The following is a 26302-nucleotide window of genomic DNA, read 5'->3' as shown; positions in this document are numbered from 1 at the left end:
TACCAAGGGTCGGTAGTGTAAATAAGATAGACAGCTTCATCCGGAAGACGATCGTGGGCTATCTCGATAGGATCGATAATGGGAAGATCTGACAAAAGTTTGGCGAAGACTAAGGAATTCTTTGCCTTCGCAGCAGTGAAAACCAAATCAAATTATTGGAGGATCACAATCCATTTTGAATATTTCCCTCCAATTATTTGACGAGACAAAATGTGTCTCATGGGATTCTCCAAGGCAATGACAGTAGTCTGTCATAGTAGTATGTAGTGTCAGAAGCAATTGACAACAAAGACGACTACCAGTGACAGCTTTTCCACATGTGAATATCTGAGTTCAGGCCCAGCCAAGCCTTTCGACAGATAGTATATCACATGTTCACTCTGGTCATCATGAGTTTGAACTAAGAGCATTCTGAGAGAGGATGGTGAGGCTGTTAGGTATAGAAGAAGTCACGCCCATAGTTGGGAGCGCTAAGGAGTGGGGCTGATATAAGCGCCTTTTTCAAGGCATCAAATGATGGTTGATATTGATCATCCCATAGATACAGAACTCCTTTCTTAAGTAGCTGGGTAAAGCCTTTCTTCAACTCAGCATAGTTTACGATGAACTATCGTAAAAAATTTTCTTTTCCTTGCAAACTTTGGTGCTGTAGAACGGATTGTGGTTCAGGAAATTGAGTAATTTCCTTTACCTTGTCGAGATCAACCCTAATCTTGTGCTTGGAGACAATCAATCTAGGTAAGTGCCCAGACTCAACAAAGAAAATGCATTTATGCAGATTCATATGTATGTTATAAAATCGGCACCTAAGAAAGATGGCTCTTAAATGATTTAGGTGTTGTGTTCGCTGCTTGGAATGGGCTGGAAGGTCATCCAAGTAAGCTTGAACGATATGTCTGATATCATGAAATGCGTAGTCCATGGCTCTTTGAAATGATTCTCCAACATTCTTTAAACCGAATAGGAGTTTTTGATAGGCAAAGATTCCCCATGGGCAAAGAAAGGTGGTTTTGTGCTGGTCTTTGGGCTTTATAGAAATTTGGTTGTAACCTGAGAATCCATCCATGAACGAAAATGGTTCACAACCTGCATATTCGTCGATGATCTGGTCGATGAACGGTGTTGAATAATTATCCTTGGGACACATGACATTCAGGTCTCGATAGGCGACACATATGCGGATGGTTCCTTATTTTTTATCGATAGGAACCAGATTGGAAACCCATTCCATTAAAGGAATAGGATAGATGAAACCAGTATGTAACAACTTTTCCAACTCGGTTTTGATGGCTGCCATTTTGCGAGGATGGACCATTCAAAGCCTTTGGCCGACAGGTTTAACATTGTCATAAGTCTTCATCTCATGCTCGACAATAGACGGATCTATGCCAGGAATTTTCTTGTAAGACCACATGAATACATCGTGGAATTCCTTAAAAAGTCAGGTGAAGCTTGCACTTTCCTCAGGATTGCAATATGCTCCAATCTGGATGTTTTCCATGATGCCTGTCATGACAGAAATATCGATGAGCAATGTCTTTAAAATATTGCCCATGTTTCCTTCCGCATCCAAAGTTTGGATAGTCATATATGGTGAGGAAACGATTTCGGGTATGTCAGGTGACAAGATTTGAAGAGGCATCATGTTCAAATTAGATATCGAAATATGATGGTGCACGTCCTCCCAAGGTCACTCTTCTAAACTCATGATTTATTTAATAGCTTTGTCCATAGGTAGGACTTGATTGAGTGGATTGAAAGAAGGAGCAGTTATGGCAGGGACAGTTGTACTTTTGGTCGTAACCAAAGTGACCGAACATTTGGATGCGGATTGAATGGCTTGGTAGGCCAATTCAGTTGGTGACAACGACATTTGTTCTCTGTAAGTGTCAATGTGTGAAGGAGTTGGTAGGATTCATGGATCGGTTCGTTCATGAAGAATGAATGAAACCATATTGACTGCCTATGGAACCTTTGGTAGCAAAAGAGGGAAACAACCCATCAGGGAAGAAGCCTTCAGTAGATCGGTATTGAAATTGATGTAAGAGTTAGGTACACCACCCACTAGGGGTACAGAGCCACTTGGTAATGGGGAATAATCAAGGGTGCAAAAGGACAACTGGTCCATTGTGACTACCTTTCCATCCAATGGAAATAGGATGATGTGAAAGATAGTAGACACAATGGTCATCATGGCATAAGTCCAACTATGACCCAGCAAGAGATTATAGTCAAGCTTTTTATCTACGACTTCGATGTACACCATTACCATTTTCCAATACAAAGTGATGGGTTAGATAGCTAGGTAACCTTTTGGGATAAAAGTGTGGCCGTCAAAAGCTATAAGGGAATTTGACGGCGGGGATAGGGTTGGAGAACCCAAAGTGAGCCAACATGAAGCTGACATGATACAGGTAGAAGCACCTTCATCGACGACAGTTCTATGTATACCTTTACCTTTCGAAAAGATTTTCACCTGAAATGTAAGTTGGTGAGAAAGGGGAGGGTTACACTTTTCCATGTTGAAAATTGCAAGCATGGAATCCTGTGGGTTGATACCACCAATGGCCAAAAGAAAAGCTTTCCTTTGTGTTGGACATGTTTGTAATACTTTGAGTGCTGACATAGCTAATGGCGCTTGTGCCAAGTCTTCTACAATGCTGTAGTTTTGGGAAGCACGTGCAGATGTATTGTGCATTGTGTGTCAAAGTGCCCCTTTAGGGGGGCGAATCACAAGGTCAACAACTAGCCTTTCGATATGAAGATCATTAGGCGATGGTGGTTTTTGACTTGTGGAGGGTTCCTCTGCATGAGCAACAGGAGCTCCATAAGATTTGGATCTAGTCTGTAGATCTACCATTTCAAAGGTGTAAACGGTAGAAGGTCCTTCAGCAACTGAAGGATGTTGCGAACTACCATTGCCCCCTTACGGGGGTTGGGGTTGGTTTGCAATAAGGTGTTGCTACTGCTGAACAGGGAAAGGATTATTCAAGACATCGGGGGTCCTACCAGCATCCTTTTTAGCAATGAAATCTGTGCATTCCTAAAGACGTGGGAAGCGATAGGTCATATGGTCTTCAACACAGATTTTGGAAGGGAATCTAGTGGGTTTATCCTTTCCATCGTCAGCGGGTGAAACAACCTTCTTCTTTGGGTTTTGCTGCTTTGTTGGCTACTCTTCAGAAGGAGTGGTCTTTTTCTTATTCTTCTTGTTCTTACCACTGGGTTTTTGCATAGACTGCACAGAGTTTATCGTGGTGGTAGGAAGAGCATTCGATTTGGTAGAGGGGTCCACTGACATCTGGGCAATGTGACTGCTGAGTTGTTTTACAGCAACCCCAAAGGTTACGTCGATAATCCCATCAGCGTGTACTCTAGGTTGCTGAGTAGCGGGAGCATTGGAGTTGTGAGGGGCATCGGGGATTACATTGTAAAATGTGCCAAACTGTGAATATATCAGATCTAAGTGTTGGGCACGATGTATGGATTGGTTTTCTATGACCGCACCACCTAAGGTGACATCCTTAGTGATTTGGGGGAGTATAGACTTGTAGAACCAATCCACTAAGAGATAGTCTGGGAGGAGAGCTTTGACTAACCTTCGACTAAGTCTCCATTCATGTATATGATCAGAGATGTGGGTGGTGGTATTTTGACGTAATGAAGTGAGGAGTTCCGTCCCAATTTCATAGTGTATGGGTAGCTGGAAGTGCTTTAAGAATTCCATCACTAGAGCATCAAAGGTATTGACTGACATGCATGGTAACTCGATGCACCACGTTGCGTTGCCAGTAAGGGTGCGAGGAAAAAGACGTAGTTGGATATTATCATCCACCCTGGAGTTAGAAACACACCAAAGATGATAGGTGGTGATATGGGTACCCGGATCCTCCCATTATTTCCCTTTCAACTTAGGGATGTCTCTCGGTATTTTATGTGGGATTGGTGGCCAGAGTAAGTTATGATAGATGGGGTAATTTGTAATTTTTTACAAGTCGGGGATATCAATTGTTGCCAAGAAAGGCAGAGTGTGTGATGCCCCCAAATCAGACTAAGGCGATGAAATATGACTTGAGGGTCCTTGCGGTCCTCCCATCATGTGATTCCCAATATATACACAAGCTGCGTGGTATAGTAGTTGCCTTCGGGTATGGCATTGTAATGTGGATTTCCATAGGCATTGTTAGGCTAGGGTATAGAATTCCCCCCAAGATAAGTAGTGCCCCTGTGACTCATTTGAGGTTGTGAGTAGGGTGCCCCCATGGATTGATTGGGACCTCCTTGAGGTTTCCTGCCCATTGTAGAACTAACCATATGTCCTTGACTGGCATAAGGAGTGTTCAAGCCAATTAGTGACTGACCGTGCATGCCAGAAAACGGAGGGGAAACTGTTACATTCCCGGTCAGTATATGCATATTGGGAGTGCCCCCAGACACTTAAATCTACGGGTTAGAACTATATAATGGATGACAACCATATTGTTGGTTGAAGGGACCCACGCTAACTGTGCCATATTGAGCATTATAAGGAGCGTTGTATGTAACACTTATTGAAGGTATAGAGTTTGACACTAAAGGGGCGGAACCTGCCATAGAGTGGGTTCCACTCGTGGAGGGTGTCATGTTAGGGGTTGTACCTAGGACAAATGGGATAGCATGGTTCGCCATCAAAGGTGTGTTATTGACTGTCGACTGGGGAAGTGGTGGGGGACCAAAAGTTTCCAAAAAGTCCCATGACCCATTAGTCGTCAATGGGATGGGTGGAAGTGTTCCAACTGAAGATAAAGGAGGTACAAATGTAACAAGAACCAAGAGTGGGCCCAATGGATTCATGATCAGAGGATTGTATGGAGGAAGAAATCCTGTAGTAAAGAAACCATCCGGTAAACTTGAGTCGTCAAGTGTCCAAACTGATTATGTGTGAGATCTTGGAGACAGATTTCCCGAAGACGGGGAATATGGTTCACTGGAGCTTGGTGAATCCTCCACAATGAGTGTGGGAACTCCTAACAATCGTCTAGATTGATGATGAGGGCCAGATGTAGCCACGGTGGCTGATAGTTTTTATCAATAAGTTCTACAATGATGTTTATTAAAGTCTCAATGATAACACTCTGGCACCTAAAAAAATAAAAAATACACTAAGTGAATCAATCAACAAACAAAGGGAAATGACCCTGTCTGATAAGCACCAATAATTGGAGATGAAACCCAATATCACAGTGAATAACAGAGAGAAATGGCCAAATGTACAGTTATGGTTACTCTAGAGCTTTGCCCGAACCTTAGATTGAGGGACCAAGTACTCTCGTGAAGATGAGCACCCTCCAAAAAAATGAAGACAGAGTAGGTCAATCTATGTTAGGTACCAGGGCAGCTCGCCCCAGTCATCTTGTGTAAGTCCCTAAAAGTATTGCCACTAAGGATAACTTAAATCACAAACACTACCGGGGGGGACATAGTCGCAGATAGTACGCTGTGTGGGTAGGATACCCGAGTCCCTGACTCAGCTCCGATATCCTCGAAGGGATCCCAAATATACAAAATACCCAAAGGAGATGCAAGTGAAGGAGGGCTACCTTCACTTACAGTTTGATGTTGTCGCGTATTTAGCTCCACTTTTACTAGAGTGGTCTCGATAGTATGAGTGCAGAAGGATTTCTCTCTTTTCATGACACTAGTTTTGGTTTCTGATCTTGGGCAGTTTACTCACACTGCCTATCCCAAGATCCTAGCCTAAACTAATGTTTGTTTGTGCTAGAAAGAGTTATTGGTTGATGTTAGGTAGATTTTAAGTGTACTTTGTTAGAGTCTTTGGTAGGGGTGTTGACATATGATATTTTGTTGGACACTAACACAAATCATGCAAAAGACAATTCTTGTAAAGTTTCAATTTCGATGAATAAGCTATTTTTTACAAAGGGAGAATCTTTCATACATCAATATTCATTCCAAGCATCCTATTCATTAAAACACTAACATAACTGATAGAAATTTTTCAATGCTCTCTAACAACTACTGAAACCAAATAATGCAAAACTTAACTAGCTAAGTAGAAAAATGAATAAAGAATTTTGATTTTTTTCTTTCATGAAAATAAAAACTTTTAAGAAGAAAAGCTATTTTCTTTAAAAAAAATTCATTCAGGACACAGATCTTGCAAACAAAACACAACTACAGATCCCTTATCAGTCCAGAAGCAAGTTTCCCAACCCTTTGAGGTCACAGACATAGCTGTATATCAAAAATTGGGTGACTAACGCTCTGTGCTAGAGGCCACAAAGTGTTATTGAAGGAACTAACACTCTGTTTGTGCAGACACTAAGATTTATAAAGCTCTATTTACACTAGTAACCTGCGTTAGTGAGGGAAAACACTTCAAAACAGGGCTGTGGGGATCATATCCCGGGCTGATAAAATGAAAGAAGAGTGGTACAAGGTCCTGATGAGTTAGAAAAGGAATGAAGAAGTATAGAAGGTCTAGAAAGAGGAGGAAACTAGGAACTTTCTGTGTAAATTGGGAACTAATGTGTAGTCCCCAACGGAGTTGCCAATTCTGCTATAGGATTAAATGCATGGTGTATAGAGAATGAAGAAACCCTTAAGGGTTTTCCCGGGACCCTTGGCATACTGTAAGATTATCTGCAGCTATCACAAAGCTACATGCATGTCCATACTCAATAACTAACTATCAAAGAAAAACATATTCATTACCTCGAGTCTTCATGTAGATTTGCTGGAGAGCACAATGCAGCTAGGTGGAAGTCCCCTAAGACGACTCCAGATCAAGTCCTGCACATAGAAGAGACAAGCGTAATCACAACATAAAACATTGATAATCAATAAATGAATATAAAAAAGACATCTAGTTACACATAACTAAGCTACTCATGCTAAAAGGTATTGGACAAACAACTAAATGAATGATAGTACAAACACCATGCAGTAGACAGTACAACTACAGTTCTATATTAATGTCAAAATAGTGATTACAGCCATCGGTTGCGTCAACCTTACCTTACCCCTCCAACTCCTCTCTCTCTCTCTCCCTTCTTGCCAACTTCTTATGCTTAGATTTGAGACTATGCTCGACAATCAAGTAAGCTATCCTTTCAAATGATCTAGCGTCCATCACAATAGCCCTAGATCTACTTATGTAGCAATCGAGGTTAGGGTTGCCAAGTTTCTCCATGAGTTTCCTTAGGTAAAAGCAATGATGTTGCCTTTCTTTTGAGCTCTTTCCCATTTTCCTTCTTCATTAGGATTAGAAATCCCTCAAATAGGTCGAACTTTGATGTTTCCTTTCTTTTCTGATTAGATTTAGGAGAGAATGCAAGGACATTTCTTAGTCAATTCACTCCCTTGACCTTTAGATCCTCATTAGGGTTCACTAACATTGTCCCTGAACTAACAAGTAGAGTTAGTGGGGTCACTAACGCTCCCTTAGGGTTACAGAGAAGCTTTATAAAGCATGTTGTCACTGTATAGGCAATGTTAGTGTGGAAACAAGGCTTGTGAGCTTGGTCATTGCTTCAACCATCATGTCTTTCCCCTCTGAGCTGATGAGGAGGTCATTTTTCTATATAACACATACTGTAGAAAAAATAATAGCAGACTTACCCCTATTGCAGAAAAATAGAAAGTTCTTACCAATTTCAAATCGCCTCCCTGGAAATGACGCCAAAATGTTGGGTACAAGAATTGTTGTCAAGAAAACTCCTTCAACACTTAATTGTCAACCCGAGGGTTTCGTAAACTTAGAGACAGAGCACATGAAATGCCAAAAATCATATGAACTTTTCTAAACTCTCTTCTGACTTCCTTAATTGCAATCTTGCAGAATGAAAAAGAAAGTATCACCTGGTGATTTACACCAAAGATATTCTAGTGTTGGAATATGAAAGAAAGTACTTTTGCAGGAAAACAAATGAAAGGAATTATCAAAACCTCTTGCAACAATCTTTGAAAATGTAAATCTATGTTTATCTTCAGTACAGTTGTATTCCAGATTAATAATTGGACCCTTGAAGATATCTGGCTCCTTTTAGATCTTCCTCCTTGTACTAAGTTATTATTCCTGTACTTCTGCAATGTGCTTGCACTAGTACCAAAAAAAAGTTTAAGTGTTTGGAGTATCCTTTACACATGTACTGAAGATTTATGTCTTTATGTGGGAACTCTAAGCCTCAAGGCTAGAGCACTTTGTTCTTATATCAGGAGATCGATTCTTATACCGAGATAGAGGTTCCTACACCAATCTTTCCAATCCTTCTTTCAAGAAATTAAAGGATGTGTTAACTAAGAAAAATAACTGGAAAATGTCAACATAACTTTTAAAGTAAATTCCTCAAACCGAAAGATGCTTCAACTAATATTTTAATGTCTAAAATGAGAATTAGTTCCAAAGTCAAAGCACACTTTTAATTATGGAACTTCCGGATGTAATCTAAGAGATCATTGAAATATGACAGTAACCTTCAATCCTGTAATAGTTCTCCACACTATTGATCTACATGCATAACCTTTTAAACCCAGAAAGATTTCCTTTAAGAATTATTACGCATGAATCAAATCTTTCCTAAATAATATAAAGTGCAGGCACAGACCAGTGTGTGTCACAACAACATTTTGTTTCAGAAGTGTATTTAATTCTAAATATCAAAAGAACTTTAGAATGGAAATCACGCTTTCAGAATTGCATTAAGACTTAATAGAAATCACACTCTTCAGGATTGCATTAAGACTTATCAAATGAAAACAAAAGACCATTTCTATAATGAACTGAAAGAATCAATATGCGAAACTACAAGCGCACTAGTGCAGGAATGTATGCCTGCATGATCCAGGTAGAAAACGAGATTAAACTTCAAAGAAGGAAATCATAAGATTAAACTTCAATCTAACTCGTACACCATGGATCCGTCACACTATAATGAAATCATATTTAAACCTTGTAGAAAGATAAAAGAAACATCTTCTTACTTCACACTTTTCATTAAAATAATTAACACACCTTAATCGAAAACGAAAAGAACACAAGGGAGAACAAGCTGGGTTGGCTGGGCCCTAGCCAACCAGCTTGTTTCCCTGTTTTAGGAAATGTAAAAGCTTGACTATTTAATCAACTCATCAACACAGAGTTACAGTGCAAGATTGAGAAAACACGGCGTAGTTCTTTTCTATTAATGATCAGCAAATATAAATCATGAATTCCAATCCAGCCCAAAACGAGGGCGATATAAGCAAAATTACAAAAAGAAAGAATCACAGTATCCTTTCTATATCTATCGCTCACTACCATTTTGTATTTGAGTAGTACATTTTATACATTCATCCAGGCATGTTGCCGTAACCAAATTACAATGAGCATTCCAATCTGAGCCTTTTTGCTACAACAGACATAACAACAACAACTCGTGCTAAGCCTTTCAGCTATAAAAAAACATTATTCTAGGTATTCGACCGACGACCTAATCTCCACCATATCCCTGATCTTCCTCCATGCTCCGAGACCAACTGGAGTTAATCGTTCCATAATACAGCATCCACATGGAGTGGTGGGTTTTCACAATAGTTGAAGATTTTCCAGCGGTGTAGGAATCCTACCTACACTCGACCATGCTAACAAAATAATTAATTAATTGTCCATCAAATACTTTCTAGGAAGAGAATTATTAGTTACAAAGATTTAAAGGCATAAAATCTACGAAAATTATTAATTAAGCACATTCGTAACTCTTAAATATGAAACATAAAGCTAGGGCAGGAAGGGATACAATTCTTGGACTAGTGTAGGAATAATGGAGTTCACAAGGTTAAAACAGAGGTATAAGGTTATAGTTTTGAAGGGAAAGGGTTAAAAATGGAACAATTTGACCTACCAACATGGAAGTCCAAGAATCATAGGGGAGGTGGAAAGTCACCCTATTTTTTATATATACACCCTCATGGAACAAGTAAAGGATTTTTCACCTTGGTTTCTCCAATCAGATATTAGAGAGGTAGTTCTTTTGGAGAGTAGGTGGTAGTTCTAATGCTCCATTATTGGAGCTAGTGGTGTTCATTGTATCGATGTATCTTGGAACTATTGCTTCATACTTGAAGGTCACTGAGACAGTACACATTCATGTGTATGTTGTAAATGTTGTAAGACTATTATTTGAATGCTTGCGGTATATGTTATGTTATTTCACACTAAATAAATTGAACTATTTTGGTGGCTTTGGTGCTTATCTTATTGAATGTGTGTTGTAATTGTTTTACTAATCGTTACTTCTAAGAGAACTATTTCACTAGTTTATTAATGATTATTTCATATATATATTCTCATGTGTATTTATTAGATTAGTACTATTAATTTTCTCTTAAAGGCTCACTTTCATTTCCCTCCAAAGAAAGAACCTTGATGTATTCTACAATTGAACATTTCACAAGGCATACTCACTTGTTCATTCAAAAGTACATGTGTCGGGCGGTATAAATACAATATTTACACCAAAATTTAATTTTTCAGTCTGGGTAAGTAAAATTAGAGGTCAAATAAAAACCAAGATTTTGCAAGAAATTCAAAAAGCACCATTCAGGAAAAAGGAACAAGACTTTTCGAAAGTAATGTAAACACACTCTGAGAATTTACTTCTGGATCCTCTTCTAGGTTGAGTTGACTCATGCAATCAGTCTTCCTCAATTTTCTAGGGGAAAAGGAATGTAGGCCCCATTCAAACTGACAAACCGTTCAGGAAATAAATAATGCAATTCAAGAAATAAAGAATGCAAAACCTCTTAAAAATTACTGCTATGTTGCAAAGATGAAAAGCATGAAATTAAACTAGGAACTTCATTCCAACGAATTTGAATGCTTTTAAAATACTATGGATTGTATGTGTGCTGCTTCTCTAAACACAAAACAATATTTCAGTTGTAAGGAAAGTGTGTAATAGAAGTGAATAAGATAAAGACATTTCTGTTGTTCACCCTGGTCTTATAAAATCATTAAATACTTTCTCTACAACACCGAAATATTCTATATGATATGTGCAACATTCAATAATAATGAAGGAATTCCGTGCACTTTCTCACTTTGCCAAATATAATACAAGGTTGCAATTTCTCCTCAAGTTGATCCTAGAATTTAATTATTAGAATTTCAAGAATAAATGTTTCTCTTCATAGTGCAAGAATCAGTCTTGCATCCCAAATAGTTTTAAGGCAGCCTTGAGTTTAATCAACTAGAATTCTTAGTAAACCATAATATCCTTGTTATGAAGCAAATAAGATCACAGTAAGTGTCACACTAAATAAGAGATGCAGTTAAAAACATTCATTATCTGCACTCTTTCTACCTTAGCTCAACCTTCATGAAGATACATTCTAAGAGAGAAACGATATCATTGAACTTAAATAACTAGAACAACGAAAAAGAAATTATGGAATGAAATTAAAAATCCAATGAATGAAAAGAAGAGTTGTGAATTGAAATTGTAGAGCTATCTTAAGTCACACTTACACCATGTAGCTAAAATAAAATTCATAAAAATTCTAACAAGTTTGGGGCAAAACACTGGGTGGTGGTCCCAACCACCCAGCTCGTTTCCCTTACAGTAATTAAATCACAATATCAAAACATTCAGGAGAGATGTGTACAGAATCAAATGCCAAATAAATTCATTTCAAAGTCCTGTTACAAAATTATGGAATGATACAACATTGGGCTCTAGTGGTCCCCTCCAGGGATCATCCCACTTGGCACGTAGGCTCCTCCTTCCCTGCACAATCAAAATCGTTCCCCTGTTCTATGAAAAATGTGATGTACATAATACAATTATGGATCGGGATCCCAGTGTACAACCCTTTGTATTATAACAGCATCACTGCCCAATTACTCGGATCTATGCGTACAAGTTTAGAATGGTCGTTAAAACTAATTTTGAACCAAAACAAGGACATCTGATTTTGACTTAGTACTGGAGATAATATAACAACCAATGACAATACGTTGTTGACAACTATGTGATTCTAAGAGTAGTTTGACCATATCACATTGTTGTCAACTACATGGTTCAAACATAGAATGAGAATGAAATCTGCACCTGCATATTCATGTTCTTTCGGATATCCCTCTCAATTTTCTCCACTCGAGCTACGTACAGAGGCATATCAAAATCAATGCACAAGCTCTAGTCATAATCTTGAATAGGGATGGTGTTGGGTAAGCTTCGGTCATAATATCCTTTACGAGGGTACACACTACCTTTAAATATCAAATACTAAAGCATACGAATGAATTTAACACATGGCTTCTATCAATAATTCACACCAATCGTCTTTTCCAACCAAGCTCAAAAGCACCATTACCGTGGCCATAAACCCAACATTCTATAATGCCACTAAATCAGTTCATAAAATTCCATTCTGTAGCTCGCGTACAAATGTTGTGTGGTGCGTGGTGCTAACATGAATTTTCTTATAGAAGCGTTCCCACAGATGGAAACAATTGATGGAAGGTTGAACTTTATGAAATAGGGGTGATTGAATGGAATTTAGTGCAGCATCACGAGCCCTTGATTTACTTGTTTTAGCACCTATCCTCATCAAAGAGGACCCAACATTTTCCATAATAGCTCTAATAGTAGTGAAGTCAACATTGACCAATCCATTAGAGCCACATAGCTTTCAATTATACGTGTAATGACAAATTGCACTCCATAAACACCCATCATAGAAAGGACTTCCTTAGACTGAAGCATGTGTGTAAAGTGGGTTGTGGCATTTTCATATTGCCCACCAGCTTGATATATAAGACCTGTTATCCATCTCGAACACCTTCTCCTCAAAACCCATCGAAGCATGAAAGTTACGGAGGTAAAAACATTGTTTTGGACGGCTGGTACAGGAGTTGTTGGTACAGGTACTGTCGGTGCCAGAACTATTGGTACAGGAACTGCTGGTACAACAACTCTTGGTAAAGGAACTTCTCACCTCCCAAAAAGAGAGGCTATTACATTAATGACATTTTTTACATTAAATACTCTTCAAATTAACAAAACAATAAAAATTCAAAAATCATTAATTGTTAGCTCTAAATGCCTTTAAATAATAACTTAATAATGCATAAAAATAATAATAATGATTATATAATCTTAGTATAGGCATAAAAGTGTTCAGTAAAATATGGACAAAATTGTGGCTCAACATGATGTATATTACTCTCTTGTGCTAACTATTGCAGCCAAGGAAAATCCTTAAGAAAATTGTATTCAGGCCCTATTTCTAGAAGGGCTTCCACACCAAATGGTGTGCAGTCTAATGGGGACTTCACATTGGGAGACCCCCTTGCATGTTGGTGGGTTCCACCACTATCAGAAAGCACATTTTTTTTTTTTATATTTAATGTTAAGTGTTGATTGTTAACCATGAGAGGTTGAGATGTGATATATGATTTTCTATGTTTGACTATTAAAAATAAAGAGATGATTACTATTTTATATTACTCATGTTGATATTAGTGATGTTTCAATTTGCACCTTCATTTTTGTGAGTAATGAAAAAAATAATTCAATTGTTAAAATTTAAATTGTCAATTCAAATTTGAAAATACTTATATATATTATTTGTATATTTATGTAATTATCACCAATTAAATTATGTGTTTTCTTTTTATTATAACTGGTGTGGTGTTGAGAAGTTCTAAGGAGCACTTTTCACAAACAACATAGCCTTTAATGCTTATCTATTCTTCATAGGTCCAATCCTCGTATCATTTTGTAAATTCTCATTCATGTGTATATTCATCATTATGAAAACAAGGAGGCCAATAAAGTAGAAAAAAATATTCATGGAAAAATGATAAGTTAGGAGATGTTTCTAACTTCCTGAAATGCTATTCATAAGAACATGGATTGTATAGAAAAGGAGATCTATTTTTTGCAATGTATTTATACTCTTTCACATATTTTAGTTGTTTCATTAGGTTGGAAACTATGAAAATACTCAGAGGGGGGACGGGGTGTCGGTGAATCTGTTTTTTCTAACTTTTAACAAATTTTAAAATTAAATTCTTTAACAATGGAAAAAGTTATTTAATATTTAAAAATTAACCATGAAATAAATACACAATGATACTATCAATATCAGACACATTTAAGCAACTTGTAGAGACATCATATGTACGTGGAAACCCATAAAGGGAAAAAAGCACAAATCTTTTTGTTTTGATGTAAATTCAAGCACCAACTTCGTTTTACATCATATTATGTGGGCACCAACTTCTTGATATCTTTCAAGCACCTACCTGAAGGAGACATCAATCCCCTAATAAATGAAGTAAATATTTGTTCTAACAAATTGTTATGGATCTTGTTTCTATATAACTCTCTCTCTTTGTTTCTGATCCTCCACACTTTTCTTTACAATAGCTTATGAGCGCCAGTATTGCAGCAAGGATGCCGCAACTCCTGGGCTACCAACTTTACTGATCAACCTAGGGTTTGTACAAATTTGGAGGTGATAGTGCTATATGCACAAGTAGAAGTGAAGGTCCTGCCTGTTGTCACTTGTTCATATGGCAAGAGACCCCAGGGGTTCCAAGCCAGACTTCTATAGAGTCAGAAGAAGATTGATTCTTTGATGGAAGAAGAGAAAATATATTCTAAGAGAGATACGCTACTACAGTAATGAAGAAAAGGACATGTAATGCTAAATCACACCATATCCTAATTAACTATTTAAACAACTAAACTAAGAAGAATTGCTAAATAAACACTAACCTAATGCTGCTATCTAAGCTACAAAAGTAAAGAGCATCAAACCAAACTAATGTGTAAGAAAGGAAACTAAACTAAGTCCATTTTCACGTTTTTGGTGTTTTGGTAAAATCAATCATGCAAGGAGTCAAGCGGAAGAGCAAGCGAGGATCAAAATCAGTGAAAGGAGGATGTAACGAATCAGAAGTGCATAGGAACCATTAGATTCATCAATGAACAGTAAAAATGGAAGATGAGCGGAGGAGATCTTATTGCAGGAGATTACGTGAATAGATGGATGAACAGGACTAACGGGAGATGAATGGCAAATATCTTATCATGGGAGGTTAAGTCAAGAGATGGACAAACATGACTAATGAGAGATGAATGGTGGAGATCTTATCACAGGAGGTTAAGTCAAGAGATGGATGAACAAGATTAATCTAAAGATGAGCGACAGAGATCTTATCATGGAGATGAAGTGAATAGATGGATGGATCACATCAAGTCACATGGCAATAGAAGGGAAAAAAACATGCGGAATGATTGAGCGGGTTTCTGTAGGCAGTAAGCAGTTTCTCACACACCCTTAAAGTTGTAAGCTGTATTTATAAATTTTGTGCAATTAGCTTAAGTGAATGACATGTAGCATGGGAAAACCACTTTTCTCGTATTCTCTCAGGCGGATATCGATCGTGCAAGAATCCGTGTGAGATTGTACGATAGCTATTAGATCATGTGGGTTTGATCAACGATGGAGATTGGGAGTGCATAAAGTATTGAGACAACACGATAGTCGTTGGATCAAGCTAGACAGATTAACGGTGGAGGTTTGGAGCACATAAAGTATTGAGATGATGTGATTGCCATTGGATCAAGCTAGATGGGGATCTAGAGTGCATAAATTCAAGTGTTGAAATGAATCGGATGGTGATTGGTCAGGTTTATTGGGGATCAGATGGTAAGGAGATCTACAGGTATAATCTGACTATGATGTCATTTATTATCTTTCGCTTAAGAATTTTGTGCTGAAGGAAATGAAAATATGAGTGAGATCTATTACAGAAAGAGAGTTATTGAAGATTATAATGATGAAATGAACCAAGTACTGAATCAAGACAACAAACTCCAAATCTCGTGCGATAACTAGAAATCTGAAGCACAACCAATCTACTCTACACTGTTGTAATGGAAATGTAGCTACTTAAGCAAATTAACAATTAAACCATGAATCTATGCTAGCATACATGTACAATAAAGAGGAGCCTTAGCTGCTAGGGTTGGGCCCTAACCAAAGAGCTTCAACCCTCTAAGTTATCTCAGTGCTGACTTAAAACAAAACTCATTCTTATTATCAAAACAATGGGTTACATAAAACACTATCACAAGTCTTGCAACTCGAAAATAAAGTATAATTTTACAATCAAAAGTATGTATCCTACTAAGGTCCTAGGCCTCTCTACTTACACTTCTGAAGTCTCCAATGACTTCCTTAAAATCAGGGAGGCTGGGCTCCCAAACTAGAGATAAATTGGTGCTTTGACTTCCACTTGCTCGGCTGCCTTATAGTCCTCATGATTTGGCTAGTTGCACTCTGAGATGATGGAGGAATATTCGAATGAAGGGGTAGTAAATGAGTATTTCCCTCCTATAATTCCTATCCCTTGTCCCATTCAAGTTTTGACCAAGATCTTTGCCAAAATGCCTTGGCTTTACCCTTTAATCGTGAATTAAATGTACATTAGACCACAAAGCAAAATATCCCACTCTAACTCATCTCATACAAAAAATATGATCAAAATTATGCAATAGGTTGTGAGAATAGTTATTTTGACTAAGCTAGGAGGTGAATTAAAGCCCATATAATTACCCAATAATGAGGCTCATCATCACCCCCCTACTGAAAGTGTTGCTCATCCTCTGAGAAACCTAGTCAATGTCCATGTCCTTCATGGCTCTAGTAGCCTCTCTTACATCCCATGCCTTTGTTGTAGTCTCTTCTTCTTGTTCATAGAAGCCTACTTTCCTTTCTACTTCTTCCCACTACCTCTTTTCCTCTTCATCTTTTCTCCCTTCTATCATCCCTAGGAGTAGTGGTGGACTAAGTTTTAGGCCTATCCAATTGACCTTCAACCTTTGCATTGATTGCTTATACATTGGTGTCCTGTTGAGTGCCTCTCTCAACCTTTGAGGGGAATGATATTCTCTGATCTTCAAGTTGTGTGGCAGTGTGTTCCATCTCCTTGAGTAGGCATGTATACTATCATCTCATAATAGCCTAAACATATTGTACAAATATGAAATTGCTCACTCCTCGGCAGCAAGATATCTAGATGCCAGCTGAGGATCATTTGCAATTAGATTATGCGTGCTGATTAGGGCCTTGTGATTTTATTGTTCAACTCTGAGAATAAGAGGTTCATTCTCCTCTCTAGCCAATATTCTTTTCATCTCTGCAGCCCTTGGCTCCTCATGGTTTATCCATGATGGCAAAGCCATTAATTTTAGATCTCCTAGCTCAGCATTAGGATCCCAAACATTCATGTCTATGAGGGCCATGTTGTGCAAGCAAAACTCAACCATTTTGGCCCTATCCTCTAGTGTACTCTGATCACAAAGATCAGTAAACTGCATGTAGTCCTGAAATGTCATGGTGCCCCTTTGTGCTAGTGTTTTAAGCTAAAATTGCAACCATTGTTCTCTAAAGTATAGAGCATAGGATTTAGCTAGCATCCTACACTGGATGGCCTCCAAGGAGAGGCTGGCCAGACATGCTAGTTGGTTTTCCCTTTCCTGCAGCTGCCCTCTTAACCTTGCATTTTCCCTCTCAAGTTGATCTCTCATTATTTCTTCTTTGTCCCTTGGTGTAGGCGAATCTTCAATATCAATAGGGATTTTTGTTGATATTTGTGGCTTCCCTTGTTTGATTCTTATGCTCTTTCTTATTCTAAAATATAGATGGGTTTGCCTCCTTCTTTTTCATTTTTTTCTTAACTGGTTACTAAAAGTAGTGAAGGCAGTTGCTGCCTCCCTCTTAGGGGCCTCTGGATACACCTTAGGTGACTCATCCTCGTGTTCTTCCCTTTCTATTTCAATGCCTTCTTCCTCTCTGTTTTTCTAATCTTCTTCCTCTTGCTGTTATTTCTTATCTCCATCAATTTCTTCCTTCGTTTCCTCCTTTGTTTCAGCGTCATCCTCCTTTTCTACTTCATCATGCTCCTTTGTATTATTTCTTCTTCATCCATCTCATCCCCATATAGATCTGTATCTTCTTCCTTTTTTTTTTCCTCCTCCTCACTGGCAGAAGGACTAACATCATAGGTGAGGGTTTTGATGTCATCCTCTGCTGGTAAGTCTCTGAATATCGACCATGTTATAGGGTTCCGGAGGTTTTGGAGAGAATCCTCAATGAGGATCTTGATCAACCCATGGTGAGCCAATTGTTGGGAATTCCCTTCCTTTACTTTGGTGTTGGAGTCTATGAGTGATTGCATCAAGAAATAGGGTATGCTGAATCTTTAGTGAATTGGTGTTTCTACCCCAAATCTTAGTTCTTCAAGCATCCTAAGATGGTAGCCATAAACAACACTATATCTATGGAATGGCAGAAGAGGTGACAGGGTACGATGAATGAGGCGGACAGTAATGAATGAGAGTGGGAGATGATGTGGAGGAGATGAGATGGAGTGGAGTGATTGCGATGGCCCGCTGTGGGGGTAGGGAGTGTATGGGATGTTTATCAGGCTTGAACCCCCCGCAACAATCTCAAGCCGTAGATCTTGGTCAAATAACTTGACATAACGGTCAACTGTGGGGGTTGAGCTTGAGTTATAACTCATGCTCGTTGCTCCCCTAGAGAGCTCTTTATCTGCCTCTCGAACCCACACTTACTTAAATCTTGTGCTATCGCTCAAACTTTAATATGGGTCGGGGCCCCACCTTACATCAGATTTGAATGCCATAAAAAAAAATCACTGTTTTCATACTCTTGCATTCTCTTTTCATTTTAAAAAGAAATTCCTTTTTTCCACCTGATTGTCTGCTTTGTCGAATGTGGCCGAGTTAACTGGCCACCTTTTCACTTATAAACCAACTACCTCATAACCTTTACAACTTTTGATCAATTTATGCATATGATTTAGTGAGAGGGATACTTACCTATGGCCTCGATGCCATGCTACAGTTGTCCTAGATCAGATGTGTTGCGTTGTTTAATTGCTGCATGGTCATTCTTCTTCCTCCTTTGTTGTTTGACGTCTGTTGTCTATTGTCTATTGTCTGGAGCTCCTGGATCATCCTAGTGAAGACTTGTAGCCGATGATTGATATTTTATGGGATAGGCTACTATAAGACCTAACAAACCTACCAGTAACCCTCGGATTTCTTCCTGTAGGTTTTTGGGGATCCTATAGAAAACACAGTCTTTGCCTAAAATAGAAGCAATGAAGTGAAAAACAATGGAATTTATGGAGAGATGCATGGTAAGGAGTGGAGGAGAGGAATATATGTGAGGCAGGGTTCCCTTTGGATCTTCTCTTTTCTCCTTGATTGTCTTTCTCGCCCACCTGCAAATAACAATTATGTCTTTTCTCTTTTTTCCTTTTTTTTTTTTTTGAAAAACACGTAGGTTGCCTAAGAGAGGTTTTCACCTTGAATGTTTGCCCTGGGTGCCTCAAGGAAGGTTTTCACTCATGGATCTTCTTATTCTTCTTTCTATTTTTTCTCATCCTTGGGCTGCCTCACGAGGCTTTCAACCCAAATGTGGGACTTAGGCACCTCATGGAGGTTTTCACCTAAATCCTTATTTATTTTTTCTTCAGTGACCTGATGAGGGAGGAGCTGGAACTTGCTCCACCATCATCACTATTTTATTGATATTGTCAATGAACTCTTGCTTTGATAAAGGCATCTTGTACATTTTCAATCGGTGTCCATTAACAAGAAATGGAATGGCTTCTTCATCTATAGTTCTGATTTGCATTGAACCATTATAATGGCATCTTTCCACCACATAAGGTTCGAGCCATCTTGTCCTTAGCTTGCCCTTGAAGTATTTATACCTCAAATCATATAACAATGCCCAATCACCCTCTTGAAATTTCTTCTCTTTAATATGTCTATCATGCCAGATCTTCATCTCTGTATGTAGGAGGGCCTGCATTCTGAATTCAACCAAGCCATTCAAATGGAACAATCTTTCTTTCTACACATGATTGAGATCCAAGTATAGTTGGGATACCATCCTTAATGTGTTATATTCAAACTCAATGGATAGCAAAGCCTTTTTCCCATAGACCAAATCTCACTCTTGAGGTTTGTGATGCTGCACTCATGGCCCATGGTAACCCCTCCTTCCAGACCTGGTCCAAAATTTAAAAAACAGTGTTTTATTCCCTATACGCGACATTGCCCTGAGCTAAACACGTGTGTTACATGGGTTTGTGTATACCCAACCTGAATATATGTCTTAAAACACTTAAAAAAAATTAAATCTCCTTAATTTTTGGCGGAGATCATGGGTTTTACCTATTGATCACCTGTTAGTGCCCACGGCCCAACTGTTCCCAATGAATTCCCAACTAAAAAAATACTTTGGGAGAAGTATAAAAATGCTTCAATGGGAAGGCCTAAAGGAGGAGAGAAGAGAGAGAAAGGTTATTATGCTGAGATTTCCCTTACCAAGTCTGAAGATCCTAGTGCCTCCTGGACTTCCCCGTTTATAGGAAACCCTTGTTTCCTTGTGTGATGATGTCTATCTACTACTTGAGATATCATGGAGTAAGTCATGGAAGGAGTTTGTTAAAGGATTGAGACTGGACAAATCCAGAGGACGGTTCTGCTTGGAGCCTGCGAAAGGACGAATCAGGTGAAATCATTCCTTTTTGTACTTTATTTGTCTATAATAAAATAAACACTTGTCTTTGTTCCTGACATAAATCTTCTTCATGTTTATAATATTTATGTTATGATTCATATGTGAATGGTTGTTTAATCGCATAACTAACTACCTTTCAATATACTATGAAGATGATTTCTTTATGATGTTTAGTCCATATACTGTTGTACTTTCTTGAATTGATTGTATTTCAGGTTGAAGGAGCAAAAGGAACTCCAAGAGGGTTTGGACCCTGGAAGGATCTTCTCAAACGTAGGACCCCTAGGTATGCCCCTTATCATATAGTTTTCTTATATTAGCATTATGGCTGTATGGAATGTGTGTTTCTTTGTATAGACAACCTCTGATCTGCTAGGGTATCAACCCAAGACCCTAGGGGAATTTGTCCCTTAACACCAGCTCATAGGGTGTAAATCCAGTGGTGGTCTTCTATGTTGTATTACAAGCCCAGGTGGCCTCAACTAGTCTCTCTGCCCAATCCTTCCTACTACTGCTTACTACCTTGGTTAAGATGATCTCCAATTCCCTGTTGGTCACCTCCACTTGCCCATTAGCTTGTGGATGATAAGGAGTGGAGGTCCTATGCTTGGTTTTGTGATGGCTGAGTAGTTTTTTGAATCATGTTGGAGGTAAACTGGCTGCCTTTGTCTGTAACTAGCTCTCTAGGGTACCCAAAATTGTAGAATACATTCTCCCTTAGGAACTCAACCACCTTATCTTCTGTTGTTGCCTTAATCACCTTGGTTTTAGCCCACTTATTCAAATAATCAGTGCACACAATAATGTACTATTTTTGCTTTGAAGGAGGGTTGATAGGCCCAATGAAGTCCATGCCCCACTTGTCAAATGGCTCGAAACTTGAGTTTGTAGGGGCATTTCATCTCTTGGAGTAGGCTTTCCCATCCTCTGGCACTGATCACATCGACTGATGTACTTTTTCACATCCTGATGAATAGTGGGCCAATAATAGACCACATGTAACACTTTGAATGTTATTCGAATTCAAGCTTTTGTGATCCATATCATAATGTATAAAGAATTTTTAGAAAGAAATCACATTGAAGATTTTGGTCGACGCGTTTTGAACCAATGAGTGGTTCATTGTGTCCTGAAGATGAACCACACTCGTTGGTTCGAAACACATCGACCAAAATCTTCAATGTGATTTCTTCCGAAAAGTTCTTTATACACTTTAAATGTTGTCCTTTTTTCTGCAAAGTGACCTCCACAAGCCCCATCATGACAGGTCAGAAGGATGTCAAAAACTTCCCTTTCCCTTACACACCTTCTCAAGATTTTATCTGGGCCAATTTTGAAAAGATTGCCCCCAATCTAGGTGAAGGGGTCGCTTTTCCTAACTATCTTTCTCTTTTCTTTGGAGGGCAAGTTTGGTGGGAACTGTGTTGATACCAAATAGTTTTCTATATCAACAAACCATGGGGAGAGAACTGAAATAGCAAACAAATGCTCATCTAGTAACTAGTCATCCACCATTCCTTCTTCACCTACAGGCATATTCATCCTAGATAGAAAGTATACAACAACATTTTCCTTACCAGGCTTATCAACAATAGTTAGATCAAACTGTTGTAATAAAAGGAACCATCTTATAATTCTAGCATTCACATCTCATTTTTTCATTAAATATTTGATTGCATCATGGTTAGTATGCACAAATATTTGGTAGCCTGTAATGTAATGCCTAATTTTTTTTAATGAATGCACAACATCCATGAGTTCCTTTTCGGTCATAGTATAATTTAGCTCAGCCTTTGACAGGTTCTTACTGAAAAAATAGATGGCATAGCAAAATTTCTCCTCTACCTGACCTAAGGCTTCGCCTATGGCTTTGTGTGAGGCATCAACATTGAATATGAAAAGGGAGTGCCCAGTTTGGGCCTCGAAGAATTGGTGCAATGGTTAACTTACCCTTTAAAATGTCTAAGGCCTCTTGATAGCTTTTTGACCATATAAACTCAGAATATTTGGCCAACAACCCAAATAAAGGAGAGGCCAACTTGCTGAAGTCATTTATGAACCTTCGGTAGTATCTAGCTAACCCCAAGAAAATCCTGACATCCCTTTGTTTTTGAGGAGGTGGGACCCTTTAGATGATTGTTATTTTCTTTGGGTCCACCTGCAGTCCTTGTTGAGATATTGAATGACCTAGCACAGTCCCTTCAATCATTAAGAATTCACATTTTTCTGGACTAAGTGATAGGTTCATTTCAATTCATTTGTGCAATACTTTGCCTAGGTTAGTTAGGGCTTCCTGAAAATCACAACCATAAGGTGTAAAATCATCCATATAAATTTCCACTACATCATGTACTAATTCGGCAAAAATACTTAAGACTACTCTGTGGAAAGTGGCAGGAGCATTCCATAGGCCAAAAGGAAGGACCCTATAGGCAAAATTACCTCAAGGATAGGTAAAATTGGTCTTATACTGGTCTTCTGGGCAGATTTGGATTTGGTTGTACCCACTCAATCCATCTAGGAAAGAGAAAAACTTATTCCCTGCCAGGCCATCTAGCACTTGGTCAATGAAGGGTAGGGGAAAATGATTCTTCTTTGTGGCTTTGTTCAACTCCCTGTAATTGACACAAATTCTCTAGTTACCATTTTTCTTGGGAACTAACACCAAAGGAGAGACCCACTCACTATCGGAGATAAGGTAATGAATCCTGCATTTAGCAGTTCTTGCAATTCTTCTTTGACTATATCTTTAAGATCTGGATTCATCCTCCTTTGTGGTTGCCAAACTAGCTTGCAACTTTCTTTGATGTATCTATGGTGATTACAGACTAAGGGGTGTACTCCCTTCATTTCCTTGTAACTCCAAGCAAAGGCTTCTAGGTTTTCTCTCAACATTTTGCATAGCTTTTTGTCTTCAAGAGCAGAAAGAGATGGATTAATTTTCAATGTTTAATCTGGGCCAAATTCTATGGTTTTGACATGGATTAGGTTGGAATTGGCCAAGCATAAGTCAATTGGATGTTTGTTCTGGGTTTCATTTACTTCTTCTTCTAATGGTAGCAAACTAGGAGTTGGACTTTGGAGCAGGTGTTCAATTACGTCATCCTCATCTTGCTGTCCTCTTCTTATGGTTGCTTCCAAATAATAAATTTGGGCTAAATAAACCTCATCTTCTTCCTCCTCCTTCAACCATAAAGGTAAATCATGCTCTAGAGAAGGTTGAGCAGGAGGGTATAGGACTAACTACTTGGACATATTCCCATTCTTGATGGTCATATTCCCAGCTCTGCAGCTAATGTAAGCATCGGTTGTTGCCAACCATGGCCTCCCATGTATGAGATGGTAATTAGTAAGCTTAGCCTTAGGCTAGAGAACTAGAAAATCTGCAGTGTACTCCCAGGAGTCAATGGAGACCATCACATCCTCCACAATTCCCTTATGGGTGACTGCGCAATGGTTTGCAAGTTGTAAAACTATTGTGGTCTTCCTCAATGGCCCTTGGAGGTTGAGCTTGAGCATGGTGTCCTTGGTCATCACATTAATGGTAGCCCCAAGATTTATCAGAGTGTTTTGGACAATGGTGCCATTAATGTGCACATCTACTACAGGGCTTCTAGGGTCCAAATATTTTGGACATATTACCCGCCCAAGCATTAAGTTAGATAGCTACCTAATGACATTAATGGTAGGGGCATCCCTTTTTCTTCTTCCTGGATGCTTGAAGCATTTCTCCTTAATCAAATTATTGTAAATGGGAACATCTTTTATTGCTTGGAGAAGGGGGATCTTTACACAGATTTTTCAATTCTCCCAGAAGTTCAAGTTCTTCTGGGGTAGGCTGGAGTGGTTAGGCTAATCTCTCAGGAAAGGGTGTATTTACTTTAAATTTTCTTTCCTCTATTGCTTCCTCAACCTCATTGTGTGGAGAGGGAGGTTGGTTATTTAGAAAAATTCTCCCAGATCTTAGGTTGATCTCCCGAATTTCTACAACATAAGTTGGGTATGATGTCTCTCCACTATATACTTGTTGAGCTTGCCTATTGTTTGGGTTCGGATTTGGCTGGGTAGGCATCTGGGGTTGCTTGGGTGGAGCAAAGTGTAAGTGTTGTGGTTAGGTGGGTGGTGGAGGAAATAGAGCTGGAGCATTGTTGTATTGGGGACTCCACCCTTGGTGTGGGGTATTCCACTCAGGTTGTGACAGAGCATAAGGTTGAAATGACTGGTTGGCTAGCTGGGAATGATACTGAGATGCATAGGACCAAGGAGGGGGTGTAGACCAGGAAGGATGAGCAGGGGGTCCCCAAGAAGGTATAATTGTGGTTTGGTTGGGGTTGTAATATGCATGGGATGACCCTTGCATACCCTACTGGTATGGTCTAGGCCTAGGAGGTCTCCTTTGGTTCATGTAAAAAAGTTGCTTAGTGACCCCTTTAGCTCCTTGATATACAAATTTGGCTCTAGGTAAAGAAGGTCACTTGTTTGTGGAGTGGTTTTCTTCACAGACTAAGCAAATCTCAATGCAATTCAATGGACATTCATTCCTAGGATGCCTCCTGGTGCATCTAGGACAGAAGATGGCTAAGGATCTCTTTGCTTCCTCTTGATTCCTTTTGATATTCATGGTGTCCAATTCCAAGGGAAGGGTTTGCAACATCTCACTTTTGAAATCTTCCAGCATACTTCCAATTTCACCCTTGATGGATGAGTTGAAAGATGATGTATTGGCCATAGGTTGAATACTCCTACCCCTTTTCCTAGATTCCCTAGAATGGTTTCTAAAGAAAGTCTTGATATCCTCATACGGTAATTGGTAGATATCTCCTCCTGCTAACAAATGTAAGGTATCCAGAAGATTTTCCCTTACTCCTCTAAGCAGGACCAACTTTAGTGACTCGGGGTCAAGTGTGCACCTAGCCCTTTTGTAATTGAGCTAGAATCTTTCTTCGTAGTCTTCTAATGATTCATCATGGCCCATGGTCATCTAAAAATCTCTTCTTTAGTATCCTTTGATCTATAGTAGTCCCTATATTTGTTGTTAAAAGCTTGTTGCATCTGAGCCCAAGTTGTGATGCTATCTCTAGGTAAACCCATCAACCAATGCAATGCTGCATCCTTGAGGGTAGATGGCAACAATTTTAACTTTTTCTCATCATCTGTATAGTCATAGATTCGACATATAACAACAAACTCAAATAGGAAAGTGGCAGGGTAGAGCAGAGGGGCTTATTCTTCATCTTAGTGTCCCCATTGGTTTCCCTGATGGGGAAGACACCCTCAATTCTTTCTCTATTTCCTCTGTCATTTCAATTTTCAGCCATTAGTTCAGTAGGAAAGGGTTCTTCTTCTTATTCTTCCCCTATAGGTTCTTTAAATATGTTAAGTGGCTAACTTAAAGGTTCCTCCAGTTCATAGCCACTGAAGAAGAGAGAAGGTTGGCTGTTGGATTCAGTGGGGGTATTTGGTAAGAATTGTCCTAAATTGTCCCTACTCCTATGAGGCATGAAAGGAAATTTTTTTGGGTTGGATTTTATAAGTTTTTTTTAAGCTGGAAAGTACTTTGTAGAAATGAAATCGTTGATTGAATGAAAACCACTGATAGAAAGAAAAGTTACTTGTTGAATTGAAATTCTACTTGCAGAATGGAAAGGAAAGCAGATAATGACAACTAAAATAAAGGAAGCTACTA

Source organism: Pinus tabuliformis, chromosome 5_2 (genome assembly GCF_031772625.1).
Source record: "Pinus tabuliformis cultivar Carrire ecotype Pingquan chromosome 5_2, CPIR1, whole genome shotgun sequence".
In the NCBI taxonomy this organism is placed as follows: domain Eukaryota; kingdom Viridiplantae; phylum Streptophyta; class Pinopsida; order Pinales; family Pinaceae; genus Pinus; species Pinus tabuliformis.
Note: the sequence above shows the minus strand (reverse complement) of the source record.